Genomic DNA, 20,729 nt, shown 5'->3' with positions numbered 1-20,729 from the left:
GGAGAAGGACTGAAGGGTCCCCGCTGCTGGGAAGCAGTTTGCTTCTCCCTTGGAAATGTTCCTAGTTTTTTCTCTATCGTGACCACTTTTGTCTAAACAGCAGCAAGGAGGGAGACAAGAGAGCACAGCATCTGGACCATCCCTGTCTGTGGGCAAGAGGTGGTCTGTGATTGGTCTAAGGATGAAAACTGGATCTAGAGCGGGTGGACCCCAAACATGAGGTCACATCTAATCACTTGGGAACACTGCAAGAGCACCCTGTCTCCATCCTGTAGCTACACCAGAGCAGACTTTCTGAAAATGTGAGGGCTTGAGTGTTGTTGCTTTTTAAAGATCTAGACGTGATTCTGATGAACCACAGGGTTGAAAACTGCTGTTCAGTTCTTGATCTGTGGATAGAGAAATCCATCTTAGTGAAAACAGCCTGCCCTCCATTAGGTTGGAAAAGGTAACTGTTTGCAGAGCTCCCCAAAGGGGACCACTTGTGCTCCCGAGAGGCGCCAGAAGATCTGAAATCTGGTTGGCGTACCAGAGACTTCTGTCTCCTGCCCTGTCCTCATAATCCCAGGTTTACGTACCTGCCCTGGAAGTGCAGGGCTCTGGCAGGTACAGGCTTCGTCCACACTCAGTGATGGTGCGTACACCACCTGGAGCAGGGCGCCTGGCACAGCTCACAGGGTGGTGCACTGCACAGGCTCTCCTGCACGAGCCCGTGTCCTCACTGCCTGCCCGACCTGCCCAGCTTTCTGCATGGCCTGCAGAACCAAGGGAGGAAACGGAATCCAAGCACCCCACGCATGTCAGCTGTTTATTACTAATGGTGCCTCTCTTCATCCACCTTAATTTCATCAGGTCTATTGTTATTTTAAAGTTTAAAAAAAAAAAAAAAGATGAGCATATAAAAAAAAATAAATAAAGTTTTGGTTAGTGTCTGTCGCCCCCACTGGAAAATAAGCTCCAGGGTTGCAATCATCTTTTCTGTGTCATTCTGCACCCCAGCACATAGAAATCTGTCTTGCACACAGGAGGCACTTAATTGACATGTAGTGTATGAATATATGATTCAGTGCTCCCGTTTATGGAGCACTGATGATGTGCCAGGCCCTTCCTGTCTATCATCACATTTAACTCTCATAACAACGCCCGATGAAGGTGCTGTTGTTTAGTCCTGTTTCAGGGCAGAGGAAACTGAAACTCTGAGAAGTTAAGATGCCTGCCCAAGCCTCACACAGGCAGTAAGAAGTGGGGCTAGGACTGAACCCACTGCTTTCCAGATCCAAAGACCAAGCTCTACACTATTCTGTTATACAGATTTCTCTTACTCGGGGCCCCTCAGGAACAATCCTCAGCAGGGTTTGGCTGCCAATTTTGTTTGTTTCACTCTGGCATTGAAGAGCAGTGTCTCAGGGATGGTGTCTCTAGACAGAGGGGTTTCCCGGGCAGGTTACTTCAGTCTAAGGGCTGACAAGGAATTCTCTCCACATATCCCGTCTCCCATGCCCAGGACTCTGCATGATTTCAGCTTTACCCTTGAAATTTTCCAACAGTGAACATGTGTATTAATTATGGGAAGGATGAAGCTGCTCTGACAGACTGTAAAACGCATTAGTCTACACAAGTTCAAAGTTTCATTTTATCACATGTGACCAGTTCAGCACAGAAGGTTGGACTCCACTCTGTGAGGTCATTCAGGCTTCCAGCTGGCCCTGGATGGCTGCCTCATCAACAGGTGGTTGTCCTTTGACCTAAGGCTCGGGTTCCTCATCCTGCGGTTGCGAGGAGCTCACCAGCACCACCTTCAGGAGAAGACAGGGAAGGATAAGGAGGCTGCGCTCACCTTCCTTTCTCAAGGAGGTACCCATATCTCACTAGCCAAAACCTAGGGCTGCAGCCACCTGCAGGGGAGGCGGAAACCAGGCTCTGGCTGGGCAGCCGTCTGCCCTTCCAACACTCACAGAGACAACCCGTTATTATAAAGAAGACAGGGAGAACGGACATCAGGGGATGATAATCATGTCTATCACGATGGGTATTTTTTTCTAAAAAATCTATCCCCCCAAGAAATATGACTTTTAAAATGTGTTTAAAACTTAAGATACATCAAAATTGACTTTTTTCTGTCTGTTCAGGTCCACAAATTTAAACAAACCTTTGGGCCTGTATGACCTTCACCACAATCTGGATATAGAATAATTTCATCACCCAAAAGACCCTCTTGTTCTGCCTTGCCCAAGCCATGCCCTCTTCCTAACTTGGCGCCTTTAATATAGTCCTGAATTCGATTTGCTAATCTTCTGTTGAATATTTCTGTACCTAAATGCATGAGACATATCGGTCTATACTTTTAATTTTTGTATTGTCTTTGGTTTTGACAAAATCAGCTTCATAAAACTAGTTGAAACATTTCCTTCCTCTTCTATGCCCTGGAATAGATTGTGCATATTTAATGCTATTTCTTATATGTTTGGTAGAATTTGCCCGTGATTTGGCCTGGAGATTTTGTTGGGGGAGGTTTTTAACTATACATTTAAATGATTTGATAGTTATGTAACCATTTGGGTTGTCTATTTCATCTTGGTTGAGTTTAGATAATTTCTGGTTTTCAAGGAGTTGGTGCATTTCATCCAAGTTGTTGAACTTGTATATGTGGACTTGAAAATATTTCTTTATTATCCCTTCAATGTTTGTGGAGTCTATATTCGATTCTTCTTTAAACACACTTCTCAAAGAGGCATGTTAAGTTCCTTCTTACGACTTCTCAACTTGCTAATAACATTCTCTTATGGTCTTTGGATTCAAATGTCTTTAGGGACTATAAATGGATTTGCAGCAGGAATGGTATCTTTAGCTAGATACCAAATATAGGGTGATGGCTGATTTCTCTGGCATGTGGGCTTTTTGCTGCTGCCAGGTCCCCAGTCCCCAGCCTGGGAGAGCTCCCACTGGCTGGCTTTTGGGAAAAGACTAAGGTAAGTTTAACCACTTCTTTTGGTTCTTCCTCCCTCATCTTGAACCTCCTCCTCCTACCAGAATAAAGAGATAAACGCTCAGTTCTTCTCTCTTGGAAACCCTTCCACCCTGCCTTAATACTGCTTTCAAGTCCTCATTTAGCATTTTGGAGAGAAGCCTGGAAGAAATTAATAATTTGATTATCTGTTGTCATTCCTTCTAGGGACTTGATGATCAGAATAGTTCAGCCTGTTTCCTACAGCGAGGAACGGTGCAGGAATTGCCTCCACGTTACAGATCAAGAAGCTGTGCTCTTTCAAAGTAACATCCTTTCTAGAAAGTCTACAATATACCTGGCTGTTATAGGTTTTATCTTTATAGCTCATAATATCAAGGCGGAGGTTCTTATTTTCACAGAAAAGAACAGTGAGGCTAAGAGATTTTCATTTCAAGGTTTTTTTATGCTTCTGGCTGGTTGTCTGACCCTGAGAAAATAATTTAATTGGTAATTAAGTCTCGGTTTCCTCACTTGTAAAATGAGGATAATAACATAAGTTATGGGGCTGGTTGAGGATTAAATAGGTCTAGCACACAGTAAACATTCATTACATTCTGGCACCATTCTTGCTGCTATTATTATACCCTACATTGTTGATTTGATACTTTTCTAGAAGAAAGCATGTTCTCAACATATATTAATACTAAATTTTCTTTAAAATTCATAGTTATTGAATATTAAAAATATAGCCAGGGAAACCTTGACTAACCAAAAACTGTACCAATTAATCCTGAAGTTAACTGGCATTTTTTTTTTTTTTGCCTTCAGATCAGGTTAATAAGAAATGAGCAGGGCATATTTAAAATGACAGCTTCAGTATTCTACAAAGAAAGCAGCCTTTTCTCTTTTCCTGCCCACATTCTTGGTCCTTGGCCAACAGAGCCTTCAGCATTCCAGACAGCCTTGCTTGGGTGCATTAGGTTGGCAAAGGCTGGAAATGGGCTTATGTATTTTGCAAGATGGGATTTCTGTTCCCATTTCTCTCCTCTTTTCTTTTGCTCCAGGATTGAACTGCTTCTCAGTAGAGTGCGTGGAGCAGGCTTTCTCACCCACATGGGCGTGGCCATCTGACTTGATTTATCCAATAACATGTAAGCTGCATTAGGTTTTTGGAGATGCTATGAGATACACTATGGTTTTGCCTGGATGTTTGACTTATGCCATCAACAATAAGAAGAATGAGCCTGTGTGGCTGTGGCTGTTGGTTCTGCTACATGGTGATGCTCAGAGTGGACCTAAATTCCTCATGTGCCTCGGAGTCAAGCCCAGCAGAGCCAGCAAGCCTGAGGCCCCTAAGTAAGGAAAGGGATATCTGTGATAAGCCACCAAGATCTTGAGATTGTTATGCACCAAAATGAATTATGTATATGTTGGTGAATTTTCAAAGATCCCTGGTGGTAAAATGGTAAAGAATCCGCCTGCAGTGCAGGAAACCTGGGTTTGATCCTTGCATCAGGAAGATCCTCTGGAGAAGAAGGAATGGCTACCCACTTCAATATTCTTGCCTGGAGAATTTCATGGACAGAGGAGCCTGTGGGCTATAGTTCATGGGGTCTCAAAGAGTTGGACATAACTGAGCGACTAACACTTTTTCACTCTAGTGAATTTTCAACAAAAAGAATTAAAATCTATTGAATGTGTTGATAGTACAGAGTAGGTGTTTCACACATGCCTTGTCAGGAAATTGATTTAACCACATGAAGGGTATACACCGACTCCACAGCACTGAAGTGGAAGATGCATCAGATGTTACTTTGTAAATTCACTAACTCACTTCAGAGTTGGTGGGAAATCCCATCTCAGGCATGTTTTGGAGGATGTCCACCCTTGGGTGGTGAGGAGACTCTGGTGCTTGCACAGCCCAGAAGACTGGAGGAAGGCTTCTGACCGCTGCTGTCACGTATCCAGTCCAAGGACAGAGGGGAGCATTCGGCTCATGCAGTCCCACTCTCTTCCTTGGCACTGAGCCTGTCTTGGTATTGCTGCTGAAGCCCCAGGCAGTGTAACTAGAAAGTTCTTACACTCTAATGTGTACCAAGACATGTGGCCATCGTGATAAATAAGTTGTGACTCAGTGGGTCTGGTGAGACCCCTGATACTGCATGTCTAATGAGTTTCCAGGTGATGCTCATTGCTGATCAGGGACCACACTTTGGTAAAAGACCCTACAGTCCAGCTTCCCCGGCCCTCCAAGAAGCCATCCTTCCCATTCATCCCACTCTGACTATTTCAGGTGCAGGTCTCCAGCACACGTGGACCACTCCCTTCAACAAACTGCTTACCTAATCCCAACCCCCCAGGATTGCGCTGTACCTTTATCAGAAACTTTCCCTTTTCAGATAAAGTACCCCGTAGGACTTAGAAATCAAAGGCTGGATCCTTGTCTCCTTTGGCAAGGGTGTCACTGATCTCTAAAACTCAGAGCCCTGGCAAAGGGAAGAAAGAAATTCCACTGGCACGGCTAGGGACAAGACTGAGTTAATATCTCAATGAACCGTCCAGTTACCATGGGAACAGCCCACTCCCTGCCCTGCGGGGGACAGGATATGGTCCTGGAGGTGGGTCTTTGCCTCCCCTGAAACCACACGTGTCTTCTGCCACTTAAAATTCTTGCTCATTTTACTTTCATGGGTTCTGAGAATCCTGGTTTTTCTACTTTTCATCAACAGACTTGGGCAGAGGAAGACAGACCACTGTTTTGACGGTGGTCAAAAACCTAGCCTGTAGGGACTTCCTTGGTAGTCCAGCGGTTAAGAATCCACCTTGCAATGCAGGGGACGTGGGTTCAACCCCTGGTCGGGGAACTAAGATCCCACATTCCAGAGAGCAGCTAAGCCCACGAGACACAACCGGAGAGTCTGTGGACCACAAGTAAGGCCTGATGCAGCCAAGTAAACATATACATACATATTTTTAAAAAGGAAAGAAACTAGTGTGTGAATCGCACTGCAGGGCCCTAGGCAGGGCTGATAGAAACCCAGCCTATAGGGTGGCCTTTCCAGTCCCAACAACTTATGGCCAGGAATCCATTCTAATTGGCTGGTTTATTTGTTAAATGCTTTAATAGGTGCCTTGGGAGACACCTTTGCAAGCATGCATTTGGGCTTCCCACTCTCATTTTTTTTTCCTGTGCTCTTCCAATAAATTACAATATTAATTCAACAAGAGTACAAGAACACATTACAAATATTGGTTTTTAAGAATCTAACTCCTGTGTGAGGTGAAGTGTCCTTCTGTAACACTGATCCGCAGCTGGCCAGCAGGTTTATTCTACCAAAACACTTTTTGTTGGTCAGTTGCTCAGTCACGTCCGACACTTTGCGACCCCAGAGATTGCAGCATGCCAGGCTTCCCTGTCCTTCACTATCTCCTAGAGTTTGCTCAAACTTGTGTCCACTGAATCCGTGATGCCATCCAACTATCTCATCCTCTGTCGCCCCCTTCTCCTCCTGCCCTCAATCTTTCCCAGCATCAGGATCTTTTACACTGAATCGAATTGATTCTTTGCATTGTCAGGTGGCCAAAGTATTGGAGCTTCAGTTTCAGCATCAGTCCTTCCAATGAATATTCAGGATGGACTGGTTTGATCTCCTTGCCATCCAAGGGACTCTCAAGAGTTGTCTCCAGAACCACAGTTTGAAAGCATCAATTCTTCGGCCCTCAGCCTTCTTTATGGTCCAACTCTCACAAGTGTACATGACTACTGGAAAGAGCAAAATGTTAGGGGGAATTTATCCTCGTGGGATGATAGTGTCGATTATTAAAAAATAATTACAACCCAAAAGTTAAGAGTTATGTTTTATTTGGTGGGAATTTTTAGGACTTCAAGCCCACGGAACAGCATCTCAAGTGACCCTAAAATAACTGCTCTGAGGAGCCAAGTTATATAGAAGTTTTACAACAAAGGGCAGATGGTCTGAACATTGAGAGATTATTGTTAATTAAAGGAAAACAGATTTATCAAGTTAAGGAATTTAGTGCTTTTCTTTGTATGGGAAGATGCAAGAGGGTCACCACCTTCTCTCACAGCCTCCTCGGCAACTCTGCCTCATCCCCTGCCTCCATCTCCCCCGACTTGCTGGCAGCACCACCTTACCCCTACCCTCCTGCAGGGTTTCCCTCCCCATCTGGTCACTGAAGCAAAAGTTCATTAGTAAGTACACAGAGGGGCTTTCCTGCTGTGTCTGATGCTCTAACATCTCCCTGGTTTCACACTGCTGGACATCATCCCCGCTGGACTTGCCTGGCCCTTCTATTGCTCTCCTAGGACCGTGGCTCCAAGGGGTCAGGTCGGCCAGATGCACAGCCATCAGGGAGCGGCCTTCCAGAGCAATCCAGGGCCCTGTCACTCTGGGGCCCTCCGCGGGTCTCTCTGGGAGTTGGTGTGTGTTCACTCCCACCTGTGTCTTTGGGAGGCTGGGGTGTGCAGTGTGCACAATCAGGGGGTTTGGGTAAGGGAATAACATGTCTGTTGGCAGAGTCCTGCCATCTCAGACCTTCAGCAAGAGCCCAGCCTACTCAAACACAGCTGGAAGAAACCAGCTTGCTCCCGGGAAGGTCACACCAGCTCTTGACCCTGACCCTGCGGAGTTTCAGAAGCAGGAGCTGCTGGGGCTGCACCTCAGTCCTGTTCTCCTCCCACCACATCCAGCTCAGTGCTCAGCCAGTTTCTGAACACAGATCCTTGCCCTCATCTCTGGATACTCCTTGTCCAGCTGTGAGAGTTCATCTCCTGTGTCGACCTGCCTACACTAGGGGACCCAGATTTGGGGCAAACACCTGTTTAGATGTTGCTATGAAGGTATTTCTAGAGGAGATTAATATTCACATTAGGAGAGTGGGCTTCCCTGGTGGCTCAGCTGGTAAAGAATCCACCCCCAATGCAGGAAACCTCGGTTCAGTCCCTGGGTCGGGAAGATCTCCTGGAGAAGGGAAAGGTAACCCCCTCCAGTATTCTGGCCTGGAGAATCCCATGGACTGTATAGTCCATGGGGTCGCAAAGAGTTGGATACAACTGAACGACTTTCGCTAGGAGAGTATGAGTACAGCAGATTACCCTCTGTAAAGGGGGTGGACATCATCCAATCGGTTCAAGGTCTTAATAGAAAAAATATGGAAGTATCCAGGGGAATAGGGAACTCTGCCAGCTGATGGCCGACTTGAACTGCAACATCAGCTCCTCCTTGGTCTCTAGCCAGGCTGCCCTGCAGACTTTGGATTTGTCAGTCCCACAGCGGCATGAGCCAATTTCTTAAGATTAATCTCTCTATAACCATCTATCTTTCTTTCTACTCATCTATCATCTATTGGTCTATCATCTATTATTTCTATCTATCCATCTACCATCTATTATTTCTATTGATCATCTATCCAGCATCTAATAAGGAGGTAATGATTTAACATGCACACACATCCTCTTTGAGAACCTGACTGATCCACCATCTGAAGCGTCCACAGAGCCCCAGGGGAACCACCCAAAGATGAGGCCAATGCCAAACTGATGGGGGTTGTTTTCTTCATCAGTTTGAAGAGTGATTAGATACTGTCACTTAAGGTTCTCAGCAGACTGGGCCCAGGGCTGCGTTTTGTCTTCCTGACAACATTGTGCGGTATCTAAGGGCAGTGAGGTCAGGACTGTGTTATCACAAACTCCCAGCCGGGGGTATGTCTTGCATGTCATTTTCCACACCAAGCTTAAATCCTTCATTTATCTTAAAAGCCAGCTGATTGCTCACGTTCCTTCCAGGGGAAACCATCGGTACCTGTTCTAGTGTCCTACGGAATCCCACCGAGTCAAAGCCCTTTGCGGAGCTCTCTTTTCGAATCCTCATTTTCCAGGAGAAGGGCAGGAGAGGCAGGATCCAGTCTGCATCAGAAGTGTGAGTAGGCTTCTGTGCATCCTCACTTCTCCACCTGTTAAATGGGCACACGCTGGCCCCATCGTTAGGGGAGCACGAGGCTCAGCTGCAAAGACACACAGGCGCTCAGAGTGTCCTCCTACCTCCCATCTGCTCTCTCTCTCTTCTTTGAGATGTTTTTTGATGTGAATTTGTAACTGAATTTGTTACAACATTGCTTGTTTTGTGTTTTTTGGTATTTTTTGGCCATGGGCCATGTGGGATCTTAGGTCTCCAACTAGGGATCAAACCCATACCCCTTGCCTTAACCCCTGGACTGCCAGGGAAGTCCCACTGTTCTCTTTTCACTGCGTGCTTTCAAGGGGTGAACAAGACTCCCCCAGGACTAAGCTGGTAGCTAGCAACTAATATAATGCATCGATTCACGCTAAGGGGTAGGACTTCTAGGCAGCGGTTTAATATGTTCTCCTTCCCTGTTCCCCCACCTTGTCAGTGCCCACGTCATTCTAGACTCCTCACAAGGTTTGGAAGTGGGTGGGAATGATCCTGTTCACGTTGAAAAAGTAAAGCACGGACGGCTGTGGCAAGACCCAAGGGGAAATGTTTTTAAGGGGAATGGGGGCACTCTGTACCCCTCTAACCACACCTTGTAGGTCAAAGGCCAAGAGACTTGGGTGCTAATCCCACCTGTACACCTAATCTTCTAAGTGAACTTTGGCAGGTCAGTAAACAGGTCTCGGCCTTAAAACCTTAGTTCCCTTTTGGTAAGCTGGAGATGCTAACACACACACACATACACACATTTTTTTGACACCAGCATTTTACGGACGTATTTAGGATCACCTGCCTGGAGTCCCCTCGTTAGCATATGGGAACTCGTTAGCATACAGACTTCTCAGCCTCATCTTGAGCTTGATTTAGATATTCTATATTTTAACAAGTGTTCCAAGTGATTTCCATATTTTGTCCCGATCATTCATGTTTATGTGATTCCCCCGAGATGATGAAATACCATCTAATTCTGATTCTACTGGACCAGTGAAGCATTGTTCACACGCAAGCCATCTCTTCTTTTTTTTCTTTTGAAATTCATAATGTAAATACTTTCATTTGAATCTGTGGGGAAGATGGTGTTTTACACAATTGGCTCTTTTGAGTAGAAGAGTGGGGGCTGACTGGGAAACATCTCCATAGTTCCCTGTGTCCACACAGTGTTCAAGGTGACACTGTGGCCCCTTCATCAGAAGGCTGAATTTATTTCTGACCCCCTGGAATCTAGGCTACTCTGTGACTTGCTTTGGCCAAGAGGATGCAGGGAAAATGCTGTGTTCCACACCCTCCCCCCTTTCCCAGCTAAGGCCTGAAGGGGTCCTGCCCACTTCTATTCCCTGGGCTCCCTGCCCCAGCCCTGTGACCTGGCCCAAGCTGGCCCACTGGAAGGAAAGAGACCGCAGGAGGGAGAGCCCAACTGACTCAGCCATGGGTGTTCTAGAAGTTTACAGCCAGAAGGCAGCTAATCCCCCAACAAACAGGGCAGCGCCATCAAGATCAGCAGAGCTGCCCACTGGACCTGCGACTGGCTGCAGACGCCTGCACTGCGCCAGGTATGTGCTCAGCCCCGTTTGACCCTCTGTGACCCCAAGGACTGCGGCCTGCCAGGCTCCTCTGTCCATGGGATTCTCCAGGCAAGAATACTGGAGTGGGTGCCCTCCTCCAGGGGATCCTTCTGACCCAGGGATCAAACTCACGTCTCTCGTGTTCCCTGCATTGCAGGCAGATTGTTCACCACTAGCACCACCTGGGAAGCCCCTGCAAATGCCTACTGAGTCAAAAGAACTGCCTTACTGGTCTGAAAACTGTTGGTTTAAAATACTTACTGTGGTTCAGGTATGGTGAAGCCAACAGATGGGGAGATGACTGCCACTGAAAAGAGAATATTTTATACTCACAGATCCCAAGAGAAGGGGGCACACCACACCATGGTGGGACCACACAGGGAAACACCAGGATCAGTCAGGAGTGGGGCCATGTGGGCAAGAGCCTTTACTGCAGTTTCCATGGCAGGAACAATTGAAGAAACAAATTAGGATTTGCTCATTTGAATAATTACACCCCTAATGCTCTGGGGCATTAGGGGTGTCCCCACACGTCTGGTACCTGGCCCTGGGGTGCTGAGGGCGGAGGACAGTGGCCAGAATGTGGGAGCCCCATGAAGACAGTGGTGAGGATGTGGGCTCTGCGTTGGTTGATTTGCACCAGGAATGTGGGCATGCAGGTAAGTCATTTTACTGTCTCCAGGAATTAGCCATCCTGGGAGGGGCAGTCCTTCCAGGGTCAGCGAAGAGGCCCTAGACATCACAGCATCAGTCAAGAAAAGGCATGCATAGTTTAGCTGTGAGCAACAGTTAATCAGTGATGCTTTGCCAGGGGTTCCCCAACCTCTGGGTTCTGGACTGGTACCTCCCGTCAGATCAGCAGCAGCATTAGATGAGAAATACAGTGCATGATAAATGCAATGTGCTTGAATGGGCCCCAAACCATCGCCCCAGCTTGATCCATGGAAAACTTGTCTTCCCCAAAGCCAATCCCTGGTGCCAAGAAGGTTGGGGACCTCAGGGGAGGTGGCGGTGTGTGTGGGGAGGTCTTCCCACAGATTTCACCCCTGGTCAGGGACACAGAAGGAGCCATGTGTGGTGAGGGGAGAAAAGCATATTCAACATTATAGAAACAGTATTATAAAGTAGCTTCTAAAAGAGATTAGTCCTTGCAGTGTAAACTACCCGAAGTAGAGTTCAACAGTGGGTTTTTCTGGGCAAAGGGAATAGGGAAATGTATAGTCATATTTAGCTGGGAATCTTTCAGGATTTGAGGGTGGGATGGGAACAGGCTGAGATTCAAACATTCACAAGAAGGGGCCTGGGTTATAAAAGTCTAAAAACTCCATCCTGAATACCTCCGTCTCCGTCATAGCAATGTTTGAATGGTCTCCCTATGGGGGCAGAGGGAGGTTTTAACAATAGAAATAACAACTGCATCAGAAATAGCCCGCAGTTTCTGTGACTCACAGCTCCTGCCTTAATAACATCCTTGAATTGCACTAAAATCCATTAAAAACCACTTCTGTGGTTTCCTCATTAAGAAAACTATATTTCAAGGTGCTATATTTAATGGAACTGAAATAGTAAACCTGGTCAAAATTAATCAGGTCCTCTGGACATTCCTGGCAGATTTCTGAAATGGATGTATGAGGCAAAGCACACATGCGTCTAGATAGAAAAAAACTCAATCCCCTTTGTAGGGAAAACCCCAGTTTTCCACGACCTCCTTTGTTTCTCTTTCTGCAAGTCTTTACTGCTCACACAAGACATCCATGACACTTCTGAGTTGGGGGGCTTCCCCGCACTGGGGAAGTTAGTTCTCTGTGACAGCAGCTGGGGGTTGTACTATTTAACTTAATCCTGACACTATCTACCCAGAGACAGTGTCAGATCCCACATGTATGGGCTCAGCACCCCAGAGACTGCTCCCACCCATTTCAGATGCCAGTTACAAGTCGAAGGTCCCCAGGTTCCCCACAATTTCTGCTTAGTTTGGCTACAAATCAGAAATCCCCATGATCCCCTACTCAGGTTCAATTAATTTGCTGGAGCCACTATCTGAATTCAGGGAAATGCCTATTTATGCTTTGTTGTTATTGTTCAGTCAGTTGTATAGGAGTCTTTGCGACCCCAGAGACTGTAGCCCTGCCAGGCTCCTCTGTGCATGGGATTCCCCAGGCAAGAAGACTGGACTGGGTTGCCATTTCCTTCCCCAGGGGATCTTCCCACCCCAAGGATCAAACCTGGGTCTTCTGCATTGGAAGGTGGATAAGCCACCATGGAAGCCTCTATTTATGTTTACTCATCTATTAAAGGAAGGCTTCTCCAGTAGCTCAGTGGTAAAGAATCCACCTGCAATCCAGGAGATGTGGGAAACACAGTTTGATCTCTGGGTCGGGAAGACCGGAGGCAGAAATGGCAACCCACTTCAGTATTCTTGCCTGATAGATAGAGGTGAAAGTGAAAGTCGTTCTGTCGTGTCTGACTCTTTGTGACCCCATGGACTATACAGTCCATGGAATTCTCCTGTCCCAGGGATCAAACTGAGGTTTCCCACGGATTCCTTACCAGCTGAGCCACCAGGGAAGGCCAAGGATACTGGAGTGGGTAGCCTATCCCTTTTCCAGTGGATCTTCCCGACCCAGGAGTTTAACTGGGGTCTCCTGCACTGCAGGCAGATTCTTTGCCAGCTAGAATATGATAGAGGACACAGGTGAAGAGCCAGATGAAGAGATACATGGGGCAAGGTTTGGGGGGATAGTGGGGAAGGTCACCCTCCTGGTGGGGATGTTTTCACCCACCTGGAAGCTCTCTGAACTCCCTTCTGTTGGGACTTTATGGAAGCTTCCTCACATGGGCATGATGGATAATTAACTCCATTTCCACCCCCTTCTCTCTCTGGAGGATGAGGCGGGGCTGAAAATTCCAAGTTTCTAATCATGGCTTGGTCTTTCCAGCCCCCCTTCCAGGAGCCCACTCAGAGTTGCCTCGTTAGAACAAAAGATGCTCTTAGTGTTCTTACCACTTAGGAAATTACAAGAATTTTAGGTGCTCTGTGCCAGGAGCCGGGGGGCAGAGACAAATATATATTTTCTATCACCTCCCAGCATCTCACCCAGCTCCCACACAGCACTCCAGGAACAAGAGTTAACACTGCTTCCCAGGGAGCCGCACAGATGCTAGAGAGGCTCAGGCAGTGGCAAGCGGCCTCTGACTTTCCCACCACCAGTTGGGAAGCACTTCCCCAGGCTTGCAGGTTTCATATTGTTGACCCTAGGTGTTAGGTGAAATCTAGCCTGTGGGTCACATCTGCAGGAGTAGCAAGGAATGATGGGGGTGGTGTCTGGGGAGGGAGGAATAACTGCTCAGCAAACAGAAGGAAAAGCATAAATGAGCCAAACGGGGCTTCCAACGAGGGCTTCCCCAGTGGCTCAATGGTAAAGAATCTGTCTGCAACGCAGGAGATGCGGGTTCGATACTGGGGTCTAGAAAATCCCCTGGAGGAGGAGGGCATGGCAACCCACTCCAGTATTCTTGCCTGGAGAATCCCATGGACAGAGGAGCCTTGGTGGGCTAAGAGTCAGACACAACTGAGCGCACACACGCACAAACACACACACACACACACACACACACACACTGCTTCCGGGAGGCAGGAGCAGGGAGGGCAGGTAGCCAGTGCCTATGACTCCTGATAGGCGTTTCTATTGGTGAAAATGCCAGACACCCGGAGGGTGAAGCTTCCAGGCTGGGGGAGGAGGGACAAGCAGAATGCACCCAGAACTGGGGTCTGTGTGTCAAGAAGATGGTCTTGGCGTGGGCAGCTTCTCTGGGGCCTGTGATGCTGGTTCAGGGGAAATCCAGTTCCGTGGCACGGCTTGGGAACGAGGAGGCTGTGTTCTGCGCCAGTGGCACTGGCGTGATGGTGCAGGGCCCTCCCGTCCCTGGGCCCAGTCAGTCCAAACCCTACAGTGAAGTTTAAGTGGTCTGTCTACTCAGAGAAGCAACGGGTAAGAATGTGGGGGTCACACACAGGTGAGTGTGTGAAAGAAAATGCGCACCCACAGGGGGTCTGCTCTCTGTGCCTCATCCAGGGGTCAGGGACAGATCTTCTAGACAGCTTGCCCTCAGTGAGGAGTTCACCCCCAAAGTGATTTATCTTCCCGAGTCTGCATGGCTCAGGCAACCTAGTATCTGCCAGTGTCCCTAGAGTTGGCCTGACACAGCGCCTTCTATAGCAAGAAGAGCTGGAGTGTGCTCCAAGAGCCCCCATGAGCCCTCCCTGAGGTTGTTGGATGGCTTTCTGCTGTGACCATATGGAAAAAGATGACCTTCCTAGGGTCAGGTTTTCAGAGTCAATTACAGTTGGAAAGAGAAAAGGAAAAGAAGTTAGAAGACTGGACGCAGTAGCAAGGCATGAGATTCACCTGTGCACCAGATGTCAGTCAAGTGTGACCCATGAGCCAGGTACCATTCCAGGTCTTGGAATTTGAAACTGGATTCAAATCTACATTAAAATGGGCCAACACAGATGATTCGTATGTCTCTGCAGATTTTGAAGACTCCACTGGGGATGGGGGTGGACCTGGGGTAGACATAGCAGTCCCAGATACCTGACTGTGCCCCAGAGCTGACTCACTGGAAAAGACTCTGATGCTGGGGAAGATTGGGGGCGGGAGGAGAAGGGGGCGACAGAGGGTGAGGTGGCTGGATGGCCTCACCAACTCAAAGAACATGAGTTTGAATGCACCTCCAGGAGATGGTGAAGGGCAGGGAAACCTGGCGTGCTGCAGTCCATATGGTCTCAAAGAGTCGGACATGACTTAGCGACTCAACAACAACAAACTGACCTTGTCACTAGGAGCACCCTAAGTGGCTTTGTCCAGAAGCACCCAGAGATAGGCCTGTGCCATCTGCTCTCAGACCAGAAGGACATTTGAGAAACTTTCTCCATTGTGGAAGGAGAGGGCTGTTTACAGATTTCTGGAGGAGGGGCTGTTGTCTGCTTCTCTGTGCTTGCCCTGCTCGGAAAAATGCTCAGATTTCTTTTTAAGGCATTGCACACAGGATCATTCTATTGCAAGCGGTGCATATGTATCTGTTTAATTTTAACTCAAGTTCTTTACCAAAAGGCAAGTTCATTTACTCGGAGCCTAGACAGAAGGCTTTCCCAGTCCTGACACCTTGCTTATTTGCTACTTAAAGACTTTGGGAAGAAAAGAACAGATTTTTGCATTTTGTTCTCTTTCTTACTTCAGGAGGAAAAAAAAAATTTTTTTTAACCCACACAACTGTCCTAATTGGAAAAGATTCTTGATCTGTTTCATGGCAGCCTGTTTATGGCTGGTCAGTGTCCAGAGCAAAAACTTGGCCCCTAGTCCTGCCGAGGCAGCTCTCCAAACATTCCAACTTTGTTCCAGGGCTGCTGGAGCTGCTCACAGCCCGGAAATCCCCGTACAGGGCCCCAGGTGACATGCGGGGGCATGGCCTCCGCCCCCGGGCCTGTCCTCAGCTCCCCTTTGGGCCCACCCAGCCCGCTGTCATGTCAGCATCCCTGTTCCCTTCCGGCAGCTTGTCCAGCCTTCTCTCCCAGCGTGGGGCTGGCCCATCCTCTGCGTGTGGCCCTGGGGACTGGGAGGTCGGGTGGTCACACTCTGATGCTGGAATCAACCAGAGCCACTAGGGTGGTGTGTACACCCAGGACAACACCAGCCTGCATAGAGTCCTGGGTTAAGGCCTCACCTGATAGGAAGGTGCCTGCTGAAGGCAAAAAGACGGGACTGGGGAGGAGCCAAACATGCGGTGTTAGGGTGGGTGCGAAAAACAAGTTCTCTCTACAAACTCATCGTGACCATATGAAGTCAGCAGGAAGGATGACCTTGAGTGTGGTGGGGGTTAGAGAAGCCACTAAGGCAGTGTGCAGTCACGGTGGGAATTCTTAATGCTGGAGAGCACAGCAGGACCCTAGAGATGGTCCAGACAATGTGGTACACCCAAGCCTGCCTCTGTGTGTGTGTGTGTGTGTGTGTGTGTGTGTGTGTGTCCCTAGTTGACACTGAATGCTTTTAGATTACACATGTGTTCTCTACTTTGCTACAGCTCCTGCCACTCCTGGTTGGCCCCACCGACCTCCTCCCCACTAATGTACATCACCACATTACCTGCCAGAACAGGGGTGCAGGAGCCAGGGATGGGAAAGCGAGTGATGGACTAAGACCCGACTCATCACACCTCAAGCTTACCTGGCTAAATGCCCCGGGGAGGAGAGTATGGAAACTTAGCATCGACGCCCCCAAATTATACAAGCGTAGTGGTGGTGCTTCCTTCTCCTTATGGAAATCAAACACAACTTCAAGGAGCTTCATTTGCCCTGAAGCTTAGAGGTAGATAAACAATCTGCAGACTCAAGTGCACGTAAGGACTGCCGAGAGCAGAAACCTCACAGGAAGAGGTGCAGGGGTACCGAGGGGCCCGTGCGGCTCAGAAAGTGCAAGCAAAATTACGCTGCTTGGAGGTGAGGTGCTCACCTGCCCCTCTGCACGGCTGGTGAAGGACTGGAGGTCCTAGGATGGGTAGCAGGAGCCCTCACGGACCAGGTTTGATTCAGAGACGCTGAGGAGGCAGAACCCTCTAAAGAGTCACACAGTGTTTTCAGGAAGCAGTCCACCTCTGTGAATAGAAAAAGGGGGATCCTTTGGGATTAAGAAATCTAGAAGGCTGTTCTTGCCCCCACCCTTGGTTAGAACCTCTCACAAAAGAGCTGTATCTAGGAAAGTTCAACCCATATGCTCTACGTATAATAAAAAAGGAAACAGAATAGCTTTGATAAAACATGAGACATGGAGAGCAGCAAATCATGTCAACAGAAAAGCATGCACCAGAAAAACGCAGCCCGGAAGCCATCAAATCATGATCAAACATTTCCCCATGAATTAGAAGCAAAACAGAACCAAAAAACCCCAGAAAAACAATTTTCTCTCTGAAGGAAAACCACAAAGCACAAAAGCAGGAACTCAAATAAAAGATGACAAGACCACGGGAGGGGATAAGGCAGGAGTAGAAGACTCGGGAAAGAAGCAGGAGAAAAATGAAGCCGTCACACGAATGAAGGCAAAACTGAAGGAGAAAAGGGGATCAGAGTCAGGGTAAGAAACACTGTAAGGGAAGCAAAGGACCGAGCGTGAGATGCAAACTGAAGGAAGGGACTGAGAGAAAATGACAGGAATGGCGGGAATCCAAAGGAAAGCCAACATATGCCCAATCGGAGTTCCCTGAAGCAATCCAAACAATGCAATGCAGCAAGCATTATAAAATATAACTTCAATCATTCCCTAAAATAAAACAAGACTTGGGACTTCCATGGTGGTGCAGTGGCAAGGACTCTGGGCTCCCAATGCAGGGGGCCCGGGTTCAATCCCCGGTCAAGGAACTAGACCCCACGTGCCTTGGAGCAACGAAGGTTTCCGAATGCCTCAACGAAGATCAAAGATCCTGCGTGCCACAACTGCAGTCCAGCACACCCAAATAAACAAGTATTTTTAAAAAAGACTTAAATGTACTTACTGAATGTTCACACTACTTACTAGAGCAACCTGATTCAGGATAGTCACCCCACGAGACACATTTACTCAAGTTACTGGACTTAAAGAAAGCATCCTTTGGGCAGTAAAGCATTAAAAAATCAAGTCACTTAGAAAGAGAAAAACAAAGAAACAGGTTGAACTCAGATTTCACCAAAGCAGCATTTCACATTAGGAGAGAATAGAACAATGTTTAGAAGGTATTTACTGCTGCTGCTGCTGCTAAGTGGCTTCAGTCGTGTCCGACTCTGTGCGACCCCGTAGACGGCAGCCCACCAGGCTTCCCCATCCCTGGGATTCTCCAGGCAAGAACACTAGAGTGGGTTGCCATTTCCTTCTCCAATGCATGAAAGTGAAAAGTGAAAGTGAAGTTGCTCAGTCGTGTCCAACTCTATCGACCCCACGGACTGCAGCCCACCAGGCTTCTCCGTCCATGAGATTTTCCAGGCAAAATTACTGGAGTGGGGTGCCATTGCCTTTTCCGAGAAGGTATTTAAGGGAAGTGTAAACCAAAAAGTTTCTATTATCCAAGCAGTTCAACAATTATAAACTTTATAGCAAACTGTTTGAATATGCAAGAACCCAGAAATTATTATCCCCATGAGCCCTTCTTGGGGAAAAAACACAGAAAATGAATTTGGACCAACTGAGAGTCAACTGTGGTAACTTTGGCCCAAAGTCTCACCGTAAGCACTGATTATATTGAGTTTAGATCTAAGAGTGAATATGTTAATAATGTGGGGATTAGAGTAATAACACAGTAAAGGTCATGTGCAATGTAGAAAAAGCACAACTAACAAAACTTTGGATGGGAAAGAGGTAAAGATGGCAGGAACTTCATAATTGCTGCACCTATAAAGGAAAGAATTTAAAGCTAAAGAGTCAAAGAGGAGACACATAAATATTTTTAAGAGTCCAAAGTAAAAACTAATAGATAATGTTATTGAGTTAAGTCAGGAGTAGAGGAGATGTAGAAGGAAGGAAAGAAAAGACATCCTAATTTTATTATTGCTCAATACTATTTAAAATGCAGACAATCAAGGGGGTTATATGATGATATAAAGAAAATCAGTAGAGGAGTCCCCTGGTGGCACGGTATATAAGAATCCGTGTGCTGGTGCAGGAGACACTGGTTCGATGGCTGGTCCAGGAAGATCCCACCTGCCTTGGAGCAACTAAGCCCGTGCACCTCAGCTCCTGAGCCCACGCACCGCAACTACTGAAGCCCAGGTGCCTTGAGCGCGTGCCTGGCAACGAGAGACGCCACAGCAGTGAGAAGTGTGTAACCCCCGACCGCCACATCTAGAGAAAGCCCACATGCAGCAACGAAGACCCAGAAAAACCAAAACTCAATAAACAAGTTTTAAAAAGATAGTCCATAGAACAATCTTTGATTTTACAAGCCTTCCTAAACACCAGAGCTTCTCTTGAGGCCTCTTCTCTTTCCCTCCCCTCCCCACTTCCTCTTCTCCTCGTTTTTCCTCACCCTGACCCCTCCCCCAGGAAAACAAGTTGACTTTACATAAGAATGTTTTGAAACCATATATTCAGAGAACAAAATAATATGACAGATATAAGATAAAACTCTTCTATCACATCAACAAACAAATGGGATTAACTCATATAAATGGAATTACATCGTGAAAGCACAATCCAATTTTATGCTGTTTAAAAGCAATGAAAAGTATCTAAAACAGTGAACCAGAAAGCTTCAGATGAAGAGGATGGGCACACTGTACCTGGCGAGAGCAAACCAAAAGAGAGCATTTGCCTTCAAAGAAGTGAAAACTCAGGGACAGAGGAGGGGACATTCTAACACTGAAGTGTACATCACACAATGAAGACAGAGGAGTCGATGAAGATCTCTGTGTAAAATCAAAGAGCGACCATATTTGTGAGGCAGAAGTTAGAGAAAGGGAGCCTGGGTTCGATCCCTGGTTGGGAAGATCCCCTGGAGGAGGGCGTGGCAACCCACTCCAGTGTTCTTGCCTGGAGAGTCCCACGGACAGAGGAGCCTGGCGGGCTGCAGTCCACGGGGTCACAGAGTCAGACAAGACTGAGAGACTAAAGCACACAGTTAGAGAAAAGATGAGGAGAGAGAGACACAGTGTGGCAGGAAATTCTCCAACTCTGAGCTCACGCCAGAATTTAGGTAGCAAAAATAAGTAAAAATTGAGAAAGTTGATCTGAATGATATATGTCAAAATCTATCTCCAAAAACTGGGCTCTTCTTTCCAAGAGTTAATCAAAATTCTGAAAACTGATCGTGTAATAGACCACAGTGAAAAATCTCAACAAATTCCCCAAAGTAGAAACCATGCTTAGCAAAATCCTCTGGTCCTATGATCAGCCTAGACATGGATTATAAAATAGAGCACCAGAAAAGATTCTTCTACCTGAAATTTTTTTTTATCTGAAATTTTTAAAAACACAAACAACTCTCTCCTCAACACCTATCACATCAAAAAAGAAATGCACACCAAGATCACAGAAATTTTAGGAAACACACAATTGAAAAAATTATACAACAGAACCTGTGTGTTGCAGCTGAAGCAGGGCTCAAAGGAAAATGTATGTTAACTATTTATGTCAATAAAAATAAAAAGAATGAAACTAATTAAACTTTTAACTCAATTTTAAAAAACCTGATTATGTTTAAACCCAATCTTCAATCTTCATGTGTTGT

The sequence above is a fragment of the Bos taurus genome, chromosome 11, assembly GCF_002263795.3.
Source record: "Bos taurus isolate L1 Dominette 01449 registration number 42190680 breed Hereford chromosome 11, ARS-UCD2.0, whole genome shotgun sequence".
NCBI classification, from domain to species: domain Eukaryota; kingdom Metazoa; phylum Chordata; class Mammalia; order Artiodactyla; family Bovidae; genus Bos; species Bos taurus.
The sequence above is the reverse complement of the archived record's forward strand: the minus strand, read 5'-3'. Positions refer to the sequence as shown.